The sequence below is a fragment of the Chionomys nivalis genome, chromosome 1, assembly GCF_950005125.1.
Source record: "Chionomys nivalis chromosome 1, mChiNiv1.1, whole genome shotgun sequence".
In the NCBI taxonomy this organism is placed as follows: domain Eukaryota; kingdom Metazoa; phylum Chordata; class Mammalia; order Rodentia; family Cricetidae; genus Chionomys; species Chionomys nivalis.
The window spans coordinates 77,138,540-77,154,923 of NC_080086.1; positions in this window are offsets into that span (position 1 = coordinate 77,138,540).

The window sequence follows — 16,384 nt, forward strand, 5'->3', positions numbered from 1 at the left end:
CAGACTCGACAGCTGTGCTCTCAGGAGCAGACGCCATGCTCCCCTCTCCCCAGCAGACACGATGAAGCTCCGACCCAGGATGGATGTGGGCTAGAATCTTCCCGGTAAGCACTCCTTGGGGTGCTACACACATGAATAGAAATGGGCCAGGCAGTGTTTAAAAGAATACCGTTTGTGTGTCGTTATTTTGGGGCATAAGCTAGCCAGGCAGCCATGAGCCGGGCTGTGGGAAGAGGCCCACAGCCCCCACTACAGATGGCCCCCAACGTGTGGACAACTGAATCCACAGAAAGCTTGGGAAAGAATAGAGTACAGCATGTTTTCTTGGTAGCAGCAATTTCTCGGGTCTGCTCTGCCTGCTAGAGGCAAGCAAGCACTCTCATGTAAGAGAGGCTTCCTGACTCAGCTTCAGCTGCAAAACCCTGCAGCTCATTAAGAGGTCCTGCCACGAAACACTTAAATGGTATTGATAAAAGCTGACTGAATGCTTGTTTGTTTTCGGCCATAACAAAAACAAAAACAAAAACAAAAAAAAAGTTGTGCTGTTTTAAAATGCTGGCGTTCTGGTCCATCCTACCAGGGCAAACTCTGACTGTTTGAGGCAGGAGGGCCTACTACAGAGAGAGGACTTGATTGTTGTCTGTGGACGTAATGCTGCAGTTTGCTTGTTGGCAAAGACCTTGAAACGCCACAGAGTTGTGGTGATAAACATGGCTACAGCCGGTACCTCTGCCATGAGGCTGTAAAGCTAAGGAATGGGTTGGACCTGCTGGCAAAGCCACGGCTTTAATCCTACCCATATATTGCTCAGTAATTTGAAGGCTCATGTGGTCAGATAAAAAAAGAGAGATATGCAGTAAAGAGAGACTTAAAAACAAAACAAAACAAAATTTCTAAATGATTTACAGTGTGTAAAAAATATATGCAGGCTAAAAGACAGAAAGGAAGAAAGTAGTTGGGTGTGGTAGCACACACCTTTAATCCCAGTGCCTGGAAGGCAGAGACAGAAGGATCTCCGAGAGTTCAAGGACAGTCTGGTCTACAGAGTTATTCCAGGACAAATATATACAGAGAATATAAAACAAAAGTAAAAATAAACAAAATAGAGTTAAAATAAAGCTGCACAAAGATGGAAAATACACAGAGAATCTTGATACTGTATGCTATTATGCTCTCTTTGAATTGTTTGAATGCTGAGGAAGGAGCAACAGATGCTAAAAGATATTTGTTTATAAATGCTGCTGAACTAATCCAAGATAGATATTTTCAAAATACCTTGACTTCAGAATTTGGATCTAAGGATATGATACTTTGGAAAAGAGTTTCTTCTTTTGTTTTCACAGAAGATGAGACACTGTGGATTGCTTCTTTGATCACGATATGGTATGATAGACCACGCCCTCCTGAAGGGTTGCTGTGAACACCCTTAAAAAATTGCTTCGCTCATCTGCCAACTGAGATAAACCTAGCAGACAGGTTATCCCATAAAAGACCCGAATAACAGCGCCCCCATTCAGCAGGAAGCAGTTTGGAGAGAAATAACTGCGCCCATATTCCCAAATATTGTTTATAAATGTTCTTTTACATTTAAAGGGGGATATGATATAGGTATGAATAATTTGCATTGATATGGATTTTGCTTTAGTGATTTAAATTTAAGGTCAATTTTGTTATATGTATATGTATTTCTGATATTGATTAAGGTATTGTGATTGTGTAGCTCATGTAAAAATGTTATGTATATAAGTTGTTAATGAATAGTTATTTATAATAGTCAAGTTTGTAGTCATGTTAGATTTTCTAGATGTGCATAGATATATTTTAGATAGACATTCTTTATATCTTTCAAAGATTATAAAATATGGCATCTTAAGTGTTTTAATAACTTAGGGTTTTTCATGACAACGAGACACGTCTGCTCCTGGCAGCACCAATCTACTTCAAGAGGAAGATGGGCATCGAAGAGGCTCCTTATGGAGTTTGATAGCCCTTTGGGCAAGAAATTGCTCTTGCCTGGACTGTTACATAAACTGGACACAGAGAACCCACAGAGAGAGGACTATTGAACTTGCCTAAAGGTGAGATGATCTTTCGGGGTTCCTGATTTATGAAAGAGTCTGCGAGACATTCTGCAGGACACAGCAGATAGTGACTGAACTGACTTTGAAATTTCCTGCTTCATGGAAACGTCTCTGGATACTATGGACCTTTAGGCCAAAGATGGATGCCCCAACGGTACAGAGGAACTTTGGGTGACTGTCCAGGCAGTGAGATGTCTCTGTCATTTCTAGAGTTTAGAAGTTGCTTACTTTTTGTTTGCTTAGGTAATATTGTATTCTTCTCGAGTCTTTGATGGAGTTGAATAATAGATAGATAGTTATAGTTATAGTTTTCCTTAGTTATGATAAAGATAAAATAGATGTAAATATTGTAATTTTTACTTGATAACTGTTTTGTTATATGTAATTTTGCTATGTTAAAGTTAAAGCCTTCCTTTTTTTTTGTTTAAACAGAAAAAAGGGAAATGATGGAGGAAGGTCATTTGTCAATAAACAAACTGCCTTGGCCCATTTGATAGGCTACCCCTTAGGTGGGTGGAGTAAACAGAATAGAATGCTGGGAGGAAGAGGAAGTGAGCTCAGACTCGACAGCTGTGCTCTCAGGAGCAGACGCCATGCTCCCCTCTCCCCGGCAGACACGATGAAGCTCCGACCCAGGATGGATGTGGGCTAGAATCTTCCCGGTAAGCACTCCTTGGGGTGCTACACACATGAATAGAAATGGGCCAGGCAGTGTTTAAAAGAATACCGTTTGTGTGTCGTTATTTTGGGGCATAAGCTAGCCAGGCAGCCATGAGCCGGGCTGTGGGAAGAGGCCCACAGCCCCTACTACAGGGTTGTATTTTGTAGTCAGGCGTAACAAATGTTTGACTGGAAACTACTGTCATTTCAAAACCTGCCTAAGCAGCACTATTGAGTATGGAAAAGAAAACCCCCCTGTGTGGATTCTTAGCCCCGTAGCTTATTAAAATTTGAAGTAAAGAAAACAAAGCTCAGCTCACATACAAAATAAATAAAGCAATTTCTCGGTATCCAGTTTTTATTACTAGTGAGTTTTATAAATAAATCATCTGTTAAACAGGCTTGATTTGTTGTGTTGGGTTTTTTTCCCATACTGAGTAATCGAACTCAGGGCACTGTGCATGCTAGGAACTTTGTCCTCAATCCTAAATCTTCTACTAACAAATGGCCCTTCACAAACTCACAGAACAGTTTATCAGGGGACTAAAGCAAAAGAAAATACAAAGAAATTATATGTAAGAACCTCTTTGTCTTTCCTGCTGCCATTTATAAGTGAAAAGAAATAAATTGCTTGGAGCTTCGTGATTTGTGCTGTGCAGGACACATCTTGCTCTAACACAGTGAACATTTTGTAGGCACCTTTGTTTCCTCAGATCCTGGAGAATGAAACCTGTCTTAGGTCTGTCCTTTTAGTGCTTCTGCTGATATTTTTCAAAAAAAAAAAAAAAAAAAAAAAAAACCTCCCGAGCTTTTAAGCCACATGGGGCATTCTGAAAAGAAAATAAATCATGATCAAAAAGGCCATCAGTGTGCTAAAAGTCAAGACAGTGAGTGGCCTTCAACTTGAATGTAGTCATTAGGAGGCCTCGTACATGGCCCTGGGTTTGGTTCCAACTACTACAAAAAAGAATGAGAAATAAGGATAGAGATAGAAAAATAAACAGACGGATGGACAGATGGACGGACGGATGGAATTGTGGATGGATAGGTAGATAGATAGATAGATAGATAGATAGATAGATAGATAGATAGATAGATGATAGATAGATAGATAGATAGATAGATAGATAGATAGATAGATAGATAGAAAACAGAGGCAGGACCACAAGAATGAAAGAGAATTGAAAGAAGGATAGGAGGGACAGAAAAGTGGAAAAGATAAAAGACTGGGGGAAGTGGGATAGAGTGAGAAATATTTGTATGGTTGGAAGACGAGGTAGGAAAAAGATAAAATGTAGAAGAGGAGAGGAGAGGAGAGAAAGAAGCAGGGAGGAAATATAATTGTCCTTGTGGTTAGCAGACTAGTTGTCCACTAAAAAAAAGCATGCATCTATACATCTTAATGTCCCATCCTGATAGCTAAGAGAATGTTCAGTTTGTGATCAATGTAAGTTCAGAAGTATGGAGAAATATTGAATTATCTGAATGAGCCCCATCTAACCTCACAAGTGTATAAACATGGAAGAATCAAGTAGAAAAGTAAGCAAAAAAAAAAAAAAAAGACAGTGTCATGAGAAGACTGAATACCTTGGTGAGAGTAATGTAGGGACTAAGGATCTCAAATAGAACTCTAGAAATTGAAGCAGCATCTCATCCAACATGCATCAAAGAGGCAGCCATCTCAGTTTTGGAATTAATGAATCCAAATTTGATGTGGGAGTGATTTCTTTCTAATCTGTTGCTTTCATTGGTTAATTAATAAAGAAACTGCCTAGGCCCATTTGATAGGCCAACCCTTAGGTGGCTGGAGTAAACAGAACAGAATGCTGGGAGAAAGAAGCCGAGTCAGGAGTTGCCATGATTCTCCCACTCCAGACAGACGCAGTTTAAGATCTTTCCGGTAAGCCAGCTCATGGTGCTACACAGAATATTAGAAATGGGTTAGATCAATATGCAAGAGCTATCCAATAAGAGGCTGGAACTAATGGGCCAGGCAGTGTTTAAAAGAATACAATTTCCGTGTAATTATTCTGGGGCATAAGCTAGCCAGGCAGCCACGAGCCAGGGCGGCAGGAACGCAGCCCACCGCTCCGCTCCTATTACAACACAAATTCCTCAAAAATTCCAATGAAAGGAAGAAGGTTCTCCCATTGAGCCTCCAGAACACAGCTTTACCCATGCCTTGAACTCAACTGAGTGAGAAAACCATCAGAACTCTGACTTACAAAACTAAACCATAATAAATGATGTTAAGGCATCCACTTGGGAGAAAATTCATTATGATATCAAGGAAAAACTAATAGAAGCTCCAGTTTTATTTCCCTCAGTTTCTGGCCTTAGAAAGTTACTAAATGATAATCCATATTTGTCTCACTTTTCTATTGCTGTGAAAAAACACCATTCCTAAGGCAACTTATAAAAGTTAGAGGCTTTCTCACAGTGCCAGAGGGTGAGTTATAGCGGGAAGCAAGGCCACAGACATGCTACTGGAGCAGCAGCTGGGAGTTTAGATCTGATCCACATCACAAAGCTGAGAGGAAGAGAAGGAGCTAACTTGGAATGGTGTGGGCTTTTCAAACACCATGCATACTCCTAATGACCCATGTCCTTCAAAAAGACTGTACCTCCTCCAACAAGACTTCACCGCCTAGTCCTTCTCAAACTCTACACTAACTAGGAAGCAAAGACTCAAATATATTAGCTATTCTCATTCAAATCACCACAATATTCAAAATAGTTGGAAGATAAAATTAGAAGGCACACAAAACGAGGAGCTAGCAGATATCTCGGTAGGGAAAGTGCTGCAAGCATGCACAACTGTGTTCAGATCCCAGTACCCATGTAAAAGGTAGCATGTACCCATGTAAAAAGTAGCATCACTGGGAGAAAGTAGAAGACAGGAGGATCTCTGGAGTTTACCAGCCAGTCAACCTTTCCAAAACAGAGGAAGACAAGAATGCCAACTTTGGCAATCATATGCACTTATATGAAGGTAAATATCTACATGCATATTTTCATATACATACAATACACCAGAGAGAGAGAAAAAAAGCACAACGTGTTTCATAAAGGTCTTTACCCTATACTAAGGTTTTTTAATTAATATTAATTATTAATAATACATAAAATCAACATTTACAAAATTGATCATATTTCAAACTTTTGAGAAGTCCCTTATTAACATTCTATTAAAATAGACTTATAATGTGCAAAATAACTTTAGAAACTACACTTATTTAATGCACAGTACACATGATTTGATGGGTATTAATTTGTGATTACGTAGATCACATCACCAAAATAAAGAAGAAAGATAATAGAAACTGGTTTGACTTCCTTATTGAGGTCTTGACAGAGAATTTAGCATATGAATATAGTTTTTGAAATTCCAAGAGAAAATACACACTACAATATTTGCCAAACTTGTACAAAGAAATGTTATTTTACCAAAAGTTATCTTATGCCACTGTGATTATGTTTTAAGAAACAATGAACTAAATTTTGAGAGTGTAGTTCTTGTAGAACAAATATTTATGTACCTTCACAATTCATATATTAAAGACATAATATCTTAATTTTGATGTTTAAAGGGACTCTTTAGGAAGTAACTTTAGATGAGGTCCTGAGAGTAGAGTCCTCATAGTGACTTTTTAAATAAGATGACAGAGAAGCATCTGTCTCTATTATGTAAAGACACAGCAAGACGGTGCTATCTGCCATTCAGAGAGAGGTCTTTAAGCAAGCATTATACCCAATGGAACATTAATCCTTGGATTCTCAGGCTGCAGAACTACTGGAAATTAATTGTTTGAGCTACCCATCTCTGGTATACTGTTCTAACAGCCAAAGCTAAAACATATAAAATAAAAATATTCCCGGAAAGGGTAATAAAACTGTTTGTTGTTAACACTGTTGACATAGAAATATAATATTTTATGTTACCTTATGTAGTATTCTATTTTGAAAGAAATGAACTTAGCTTCCTTTTCCAGCAAAGAGTGGAGGGAGGCAGTTAATAAAACATAACTCACAGCTAACATTGGTAGAAAAATGATTTCTGCCTAGCAAGATACCATGGATCAAGGCAGTCCAAAGATCCTGCTATTGCTCAATTCAAGAATGTTGCAAGAGAAAACTTAATTCCCAGGATTAACTAAGACTTCAGACAAAATCTTTGTTTAGAATCTTTGAAAAGCAATATTCTACTGAACAAAATGCTCTTTTACACAGTATATTAAAAGCATTTAGCAGCTTGTATGTGTTAGGAAGTAGTTGGAGGATTGTAGTTCATTCTATCCACAGTGCAAAGTCAGAGCCTTTTCCCTTAAACAAGAAAATACAATAGGAGTAAACTAAAAGAAATACATTGTATGAATAAATAACAACTTAGAGCGATGATTTGTCACATCAGTGGTCTTCAAAAGTCACACCTCAAGAAGGAAACATTAAAACATGCATACAAGTCACATTATGCACACTGAAAAGGGTGAATTTAGAAATGTATATGTACATATAATAAAAATTAATTTAAAAAGACCATAAAATTGAAAGAGCAAGAAAGGGTATATAAGAGGGCTTAAAGTGAAGAAAGGGAGAAACATTTAATTACATTATAATGTAGACTTATAAGTAAAAATAAGAAGAAAGGATTTTTTTTTTTTTTTTTTTTTGGTTTTTCGAGACAGGGTTTCTCTGTAGCTGTGAAGCCTGTCCTGGAGCTAGCTCTTGTAGACCAGGCTGGTCTCGAACTCACAGAGATCCACCTTCCTCTGCCTCCCGAGTGCTGGGATTAAAGGCGTGTGCCACCACCGCCCGGCCGAAGAAAGGACTTTTAAAGTTACATCTAGAAAAATTTTCAAGGCAGGAGAAGAAAGAAGAATTTGAGCATAAGTTATATTTAAAAACAAATCATAGGCAGGGCGGTGGTGGCGCACACCTTTAATCCCAGCACTCGGGAGGCAGAGGCAGGTGGATCTCTGGGAGTTTGAGGCCAGCCTGGTCTACAAGAGCTAGTTCCAGGACAGGCTCCAAAGCTACAGAGAAACCCTGTCTCGAAAAACCAAAATATATATATGTTTGTAACCTCTATTTCATCTGTGTCTGTATGCATGCATACATGTAAGGCTTGAAATTTACACATTAAAAAAAACCTCTGTAGATATTTAAATAGTAGACTTAAAAGAACTCTGGTCAAATAATGACTAGTATGGTAGATCTCTGAAAACTTGCATGTAACATTGATAGAAAGTGAGAAACCGAAGAGATAAGGGGTGGGGAAAAAAACTCACTGTTCTACAGACAATAGAATGAGGTAAAGAACTTCTGAAGATACAATGATTGTAGAATTTCCAAAAGAGATAAGAATCCTAGTGATACTAAAAGGAAAATGCAAGAATACCAGACTTAGATAAATGCTAACATTTTATTGGAGTGTAATAGTTACTGAAATTGATAAGGGAGACTGAGCAATGCAGAATCAAGTGAAGCTAGAAAGCTAATAAAATTGAATTAATAAAAATAAATAAAGTTCACAGAACACTGTTCCACAAGATCTAACACAATTAGACTTAGGATTTATTAAAACAAAATAATATAATAATCTTGTATAGTGGGGTATTGATGGAGTTGTACAAAAAACAGACAGGGACTTAAACCAAAATGCTTGAAGTCTGAATGTGAAAATGGAATCAGAAATTAAATGAAAGGGGGGAAGTTAAAGCAGAACTCGGAGCTATCAGGGCCAGGAGCAAGATTATTGGGAAGAATAATAAGATGTTGGCAGTTGTTGAAGCTATTGAAAGATTATGACTTGAGTCCTTTAAAGGTGATGTTTACCATTAGGTGGGCAGCTATCTAGGTATGTCACTGCTCACCTAAGGAAAAGATCCCCATGGAGCTGGAGAGATGACTCAATGATTAAAAATTCTGACTGCTCTCACACAAGGCCCGAGTTCAGTCCCCAGCACCTATACCACACAACGACCTGTAACTCCTGACCCAGGAGATATGACTCCCTTTTTTGTCTAATGCATGTACCTGAGGGTTGAGGGGTGCCTAGCTGACATTAATTTAATGCGTGATCTAGATACTGAAGAAAACTTCTAGCACAAACAAACTATATATGTATATTAATACCAAACTAAAAGAAACAAGATATAAAATAAGTAGAAAAATTCAGTGAAAAAAAATGAGGTTACAATAAAAGAATCATTGGAGTCAGAAGTGGAAAGGTACAGTCATGTCTCACCCAAACATGCATGCTCACACACACACACATACACACACGTACTCCCCTCCATTGTTTATGCATTTGTTTTTATTACTGATGTCAATATTTCAACATAAAATATGTCAGTAACACATATCAGTTTTATCTCTATATGAAATCAAAGGATAAATTCAATGCAAAATGATTAAGTCATCTATGATCGTGCTGATAACTCTAAGATTGGGATGATCTCTGTTTTAAAATCCCCAAACTATTCTGAGTGAAGAAAAAGCCTAAAGTGATGGAAGATCATATTTTCTCAGATCAGAGCAGTTGGTCTCCAAAATCTGCTCAGACTGATCTATAGACCCCACTGAACAGTTTATCAGAATCCTAGCAAGTCTATTTGCAACTGGGCTTAAACTTTCGGAAAGAGCAAGCTGACAAGCCTACCTACTAAGGCAGTCTGGAAGAACAAAATGAAGGTATTCACATTTCCACTTAGTACTCATCACTTTTAGGAGTTCTTCACATGTATTTGAATATTTACACAGTTATATAAAGTTCCATACTAAGTCTAAAATCGGTCCCCTCGGGTATTTTCTGTCGGATTTTTTTTATTACTTTATATACATGAATATAAATTCTTATTTATTCTCAGGTTTTCTTTTCTTTATTACATATTCTTTTAGAAAAGTAGTCCAATTCCTATTAGCACATTCTCTGAATGGTCCAAACAGACACCCGAGATTTGAAATTCCCCAGGAACTGGAAGTTTACACAAAATCAAGGGAAGAAGGCAAAAGGAATGTAAGGGGTAAGGAATGAGCAGAAGTGCTGTGAATTGATGTTCTCTGAGCATGGCATGGTTGCTGCAGACATGAAGTCAGCAGCTGCAGGAACCTGCAAAAAACTAGCACAGCAGCATGTTGTCTGAATTCTTCGGTAGGTCTGGCTATCAATTACTTGGGTTTATGCTTCTGGAGGTATAAGAGTCTATCATGGTAAGAAAGTTCAGCAATGGGTGGCAGTCATGACCACCGAAGCTGGACCCTGCAAGATTTCGTCTCTTACTGAAAACATGGAGAAAGAGCTGGTAGCAGAGGGTGGCCATACTCTCTTAAAGCTCACTTCTGGTGATGTGCTCCCTCTAGTAAAGCCTGACCTCCTACACTCCCTAAACAATGCTAACAACTGGGGAACATGCTCAAATGCCTGAACATATGTGGGATATTTCCCACTCAAATCATGAGAGTGGGAGAGATGATCTCTAGGATCCATTGCTTACTGAGGAGTTACTGGCTGGACAGGAAATCATTCTCTTTTAGGTTTTGTTTTATTTTGATTTGGTTTGATTTAATTTGATTTTTTATATAACCATTGGTAGATTTCCTATTCTCCAGTGGACATTCATGAGGAGGACTAAGTGGTGGATTATCACACAGTCAGTGAGGATGGAATGAAGTTAAAAGGGGGAGAATTATGAGGTTTTGGAGAGGGAAAGGGGGGGATCTGTGGTCATATCATTCTGTGCATATGCAAAATTCTCAAAGAATAAAAATAAAACATAGAAATATTAAATTTGAAGATGTTTTGAATGGAGTTTCAGAAGAGGTCTGGTCTTCACCGTGTCTAGAATACCTTCAGGTTTTGATTACCCAGAGTTGACCTGTACACTAGATGAGAACAGCACTGTTGGGTCTGCCTTTACACAGCCAGCACTTTTTTTTTTGGGGGGGGGAGAGCATTTTCAGTGGACTTCAGTTAATTATCAGAGTTCTGAAAAATTAGAATTTTGCTTATATGTTTTTCTTCCTTTTATAGGGAGAGGGCTGTCAGTACTGACATTCTGACATCATATAAACTGTTCTCCTTGGATTAATAAACACTTTGAACATGTATATGTGGCCACTTATTGTCAATAATGGGGCAACCTAGGAAATACAGATAAATTTCATGCTGACACTTTGCAATGTTTGTCTTCCAGTAGAAGAAAGTGAAAGTTGGAACAACAAAGTAATACAATAACAAGGAAGCTGTAAAGATACATGGATGAAATTTCCTCTCTTTTATTGGTTTTTCAGTTAAGTGCCATAAAAAAGAAATGAATGGGTCTTAAAAGGGAGAGCACATACTAATCCCAAATAAGATTTTTCAGTCTGTGGAGCCAGTAGCCACTTCTGTATCTTAACTTACTTTTCAATTTTACAATTCATAAAATATTCAGCAAAGCATGACACAAGTTTGAGTTCAAGCACACTGCTCTTTATGCTGCAAGATCCATTAAAAGCAATAATTTGTAATATCCTCAATAGGGCTGTGTGCATTTCAAAATCACTTGAAAGAGAGAAGCAGGACCAATTAGTCCAGTTTTATATTAAGGTAATTTCCTTTTCGTCTGTGGCCACTTCTCTCCCGATATTATGATGGACTCTGCACAGCACAATGAATGACACCACTCATGTCAGGAGTTCTTACTCAGTGTGCACTCATGACCCAGCTTGCTCTTGGGGAAGCAAGAGAAAAACCCCATTTGGTGAAAGAATGAAGGAGACTCTACGAACTCATTCTCTTCTGGATTGCCTTCCTCTTCCTCTATTTCCACTTAGTTGTTTCAAGTTCAGAGTTTGAGCATGCTTATTTTGTGGCGTTACCTTCCTTACATCCATTCATCCTTGATAAACAGAATTCCAACCTGCAGAAGGTAGAGCCACAGTTATAAGAAGAAACTAACCCTGGAGGAGGTCCTGCCTGGACTGCATGGTCCCATGTCTGTGAACATGATCATAGCTCTCCCATGGCTTCCCTGTCCTCACATACATGTAAATTGGAAGCTACTTGTTCCTTTGTTTTTTATTTTATATTCACATAATTTCATATGTATTTTATATCATTGTGTGTTCATTATGTGCATAATGTATACTATTGTTATTATTATGAGCATGATGTACATATGCGAGCACAGATTCCATGTGTCACAGTGCATATGTGAGGTTCAGCCACAGTGATATCCTGGGATCAACCAGGCAGTTGGATTAAGAGGAAAGTGCTTTCACCAGTCAAGCTAGCTCACTGTCTCCTTTCACATGGCTTTATTGAGTTAGCAAATGAGAAAATACGTAGTTGGAAGCCTTGCTAAACACAAGCTCAACACAAATATAAAAACTTGCAAGCACTAATAAAAGGATCCCAAGTCTATTAGAAAAATCATTTTGAAACGGAAGAACAGTCTGTGCACTAATATTGAATGTACCACACAACACTTGTTCCACACAATAAGGCATTCTGTAAGCAATGATCAATCTTTTGTCTCTTACCTGCCATTGCAGCCTTATTTATTGACTATTAGTTTAAGCCATTAAAAGAAAATTATTTTGAAATGCATCACAGTTTGTAGACTTTAAAATGTAATAATATCCATATGGAAGATTCTCAAAGTAAGGAAACTTTGTTGAAAGGAGAACTATAAGCCTATGACATTTACAGGATCCCAACTTTCCCCAATTTCGCAGTGAAGCAATAATAGATGATTAAGAAAACAGGTTTATGTAACCCTTCTTAAATGTTACATAATGTATATGTGGGAAAAGTTACATGTATCACTTTAATATGATTTTATTTTTAAATATATCAAATAAATAAAAAGCTGACTTTAGCTTTTTATTGACAATTCTTTTAAGAAAAAAGTATATATATACATGTTATGTGAGTTTATGTGTACTGCATACATACAGGTGTCCAAAAGAGTCAGTATGGTTCATTATATCCCCTGGATCTAAAGTTCTGGGTGATTTTGACCTATTTTTGTATGGCTTATTGGAACTGAACTCAGAAGATTGGAAAGAAGAGCAAGTGCTTGGGATCACTAAGCCATCTCTCCAGCCCCAGGTATCACTTTTTCTATAAACTTCCATTGATTTGCCAAGATGTAAAAATACTGAAATTCTATATTTCTTTTAATGTGTCTCCATTCTAAGGAAAGAGCCTTAAACCATAACATTTTCCCCTCAAGTTTGAGTTTAAATTTCTCAAATGCAAAGTGAACTTCTCCAAAATTCTATGTGTTCTGTGGTGTGGTAATAGTAAGTGCTAAACAAGACCGAAAAGGAGCAGAAGGATGCAGTGTTAGGAATAGAAGCACAAAGTCTGTTGTTTCCAAACTTAGAACCTTCCAGGTTACATTTGCTCCATTCTAGTGAGCTCAGCAGGATCGGAAGGTTAGTTCCAAACCTGGGATTATACAGATGCTTCTAATTAAACTCAGAGAGACACTAAACCATACTGAAATTAGTAAATAGGGAAGAGATTTGTGGAGAAGAGGGTGAAGGCTGACAGAGGAAGGAGGGAAATTGGAGAAGGTAGGGGGAGAAAAAAGCATATCTATAGTGTACACACATAAAAATGTGAAGTAAATTTCACTACTAAAAGAAGACTACAGCTGAAAAAATAAGGGTAGCTATATCTGAAAGGATTTTCAATGAACTACATTTTCCAGCTGTCCTTTATAAGTGTGCACTGCCTACTTCTCTACTCTCTGCAGTCCACCTCATTTCCTGCCTCCAACAAGAGGTAGCTCACTAAGTCCATCTTTTAATCTAGATTTTGTTTTTAATCAAACACCTCTCACAGGCTGTATCCTGACCCTTTCCTTTTTTCTGAAATTACGTATGTGTTAGTCTTATCCTCTGTGAATTCTTGTAATCTCCTCGAGGGCAGCATGCATACCTGATTCAGCTTCCGAGACATCTCCTATACACATGATGCATTGCACACCGGCGTAATTTTCCCTCTTTTGGCAGTTGGAACGTTGCCTGGACCACAACAGGTGCTCAATAAATATTGAATCTGGTGAATGGTTGCAGGTGTCAAGCTGAAGTGAAGGAAATGCATATATAAACGGGAGATGTTCTTGTAAGTGCCCTTGGCAAATTTGGAGATGGGGATAATGACAGGCTTTCAGGTTTCTCCTGATCTTGAGGGAGAGAAAGTTTAAGGCTCTTTGGGATTCTAAACGTGAAGTGAATATGAAAGCAGCATGTACGAAACTCAGAATAAAAGTTCTGAGGTGTCTGAAAAATTGACGTATTTACCTAAAGAGAAGGTTTATTTGAGAAATTTAAGTCTATCTGTAAAGTGAGAGTTTCTGCAACTTCCGTGCAGATAATGGAATTATGTAGAAAATTATAATTAAATAATTAATTTTAATTAAATCTGGATTGAACCATGGATAACCCCACACCCACTAGAAAATGGGCAGCAAAGAGGAGGCAAAGTTGAGGTAATGAAAGGTAGTAGGTGGATTAAAAGAGTCGGGAGTATATGTTGAGGGCATGTGATCAACATGTTGTAGGAAATTCTAAAAAATCAACAAAGTATTTTTAAAAATATATTTGTGTTCCTCTAAGACACCAGACATCACCCAATCCAATTGAATGTATTGTTCTCTTTTGTGGGTACTTTCACCAAGAATAAAAGCTACTGAAATATAGGAAGTTGATGCTGATCCCTACCTTCCATTTCCTCAGTTCTGTTTCCTCAGTTCTGCCTCAGAATAACTGAGAATTCCCAGGGAGCAATGTCAGTGTGTGGTGCTGTGCGTTCTGAATGACGTGGGGCTATTGATGCTGAAGAAAAGAACAATGACTGTGTGTGTGTGTGTGTGTGTGTGTGTGTGTGTGTGTGTGTGTGTACACAAGCATGCCATAGTGCACTTGTGGAAGTCAAGGGACAGCTAAGAAGAATCAGTTCTCTGATGGTAGAAGCCATGGGGTTTGGGCCCAAACTCAAGCATCATCAGGTTCACACACCAACCCATCTCATCACTACCACCTCCAAAACTTACCCATGACTTTTATTGTAAATTTTCTAACATTATGCTGATTTCTTTTAAATTAACATTTGTCTGCAGTTATGAATCTCTGAATATCTGTTTAAGAAGTGTGATGTATTGTGATGGTTTTAGTTAATGTCGTTAATATTATACATTTCATGCCACCTTTTAAAAGCTTTTTTGGTCTTTCTCTGTGTATCTGTGTATCCCTGGCAGTCCTGAAACTCACTCCATGGACCAGACTGGCCTCGAACTCACAGAGATCCGCCTGTCTCTTCCTTCCCAGTGCTGTCATAAAAGGTACAAGTGAATGTCTTTCACTTAATTTCAGATGCCTACTCTGTGTAGCTGTCCAAAATAAAATGACTGTTATAAACTTCTCAAGGAGCCTGTAGCCACCAAGTCATTTATATTAGAACCCGTATCTGTTCAATTCTTTGTAAAAAAAAGAAAAAAAATGGAGTATGGCGTTGCAGCAGGTAGGAAAAGAAGTCTCATGCACGAGAATATCTGGTAGTAGCAATAGGAGATGTGTTACACACTGCAGCCCCAACGCATTTGATAGAGGGGCAGAAGGATTGTGCTACATGTGAGACCCTACCTTAAAAAGGTTACAGAATACATCAGAAAGATATCTCATCAGGGCACTTTGGATTAAACTTGACAACCTAGGTTTGATCCTCAGAGTCCATGTGTCTGAAGGAAACAGCCTACTTCTACAAGTTGCATTTGAACACTATGTGCACATTCTAATGTGTGTGTATTTACACATACACATTCACATACACAACTAAATAACTGCAAAAGTAGTAAGAAAAGCACACAAGCACAGAAGGGGGAAGGTAAAGAGGTGGGGGATGAATTAAATTAAGCCTTACATTGTTGAACAGGAATTCTAGTAATGAGTCATGCTTAACAGCATCCCAATAGCAATGATGCAGGCTATCTAGCACTCAACTTTTGTTTTCTAAATTTTAATCTCTACTAAAAGGGACCCGGTGGACTTAGGCGAAGAAGCTGATTCTAACTATGGAATAGGCAAGAATAAGGTGAGCCTAAAGTACATTACTTTATTTAAAAATAAGGAACAATTCAAAGCTTTCATGGCTGTGGTGATAGTTTGTTTGTGCTTTAACAAATAAAGCTTGCCTGAAGATCAGAGTGTGGAGCCAGCCACTAGTTAGCCATAGAAGCCAGGCAATGGTGTCACACACCTTTAATCCCAGCTCCTGGAAGACAGATGGATCTTTGTGATTTCAAGGCCTCTCTGGGCTACATTAGATTGATCCAGTTTAAAAGAGAAAGAGAGTCAGGAGATGGTGGCTCACACATTTAATCTCAGTACTCGGGAGTCACACACCTTTAATCCCAGAACTAGGGAGGTGGAAACAGAAAAGGATATGGCTGGGTAGAGAGAGGAATTTAAGGTGGCAGGAGATCGGAGCTCATGGCACTCAGTCTGAGGATTCCTTGAGACAGGATCACTCATTTAACCCAAGGATTGGTACAGACAGGATCTTGCCTATTCAGTCTGAGCATTTGGAGAGGTAAGAATGCTAGTGGCTGACACCTTTACTTCTCTGATCTTTCAGCTTTCACCCCCTA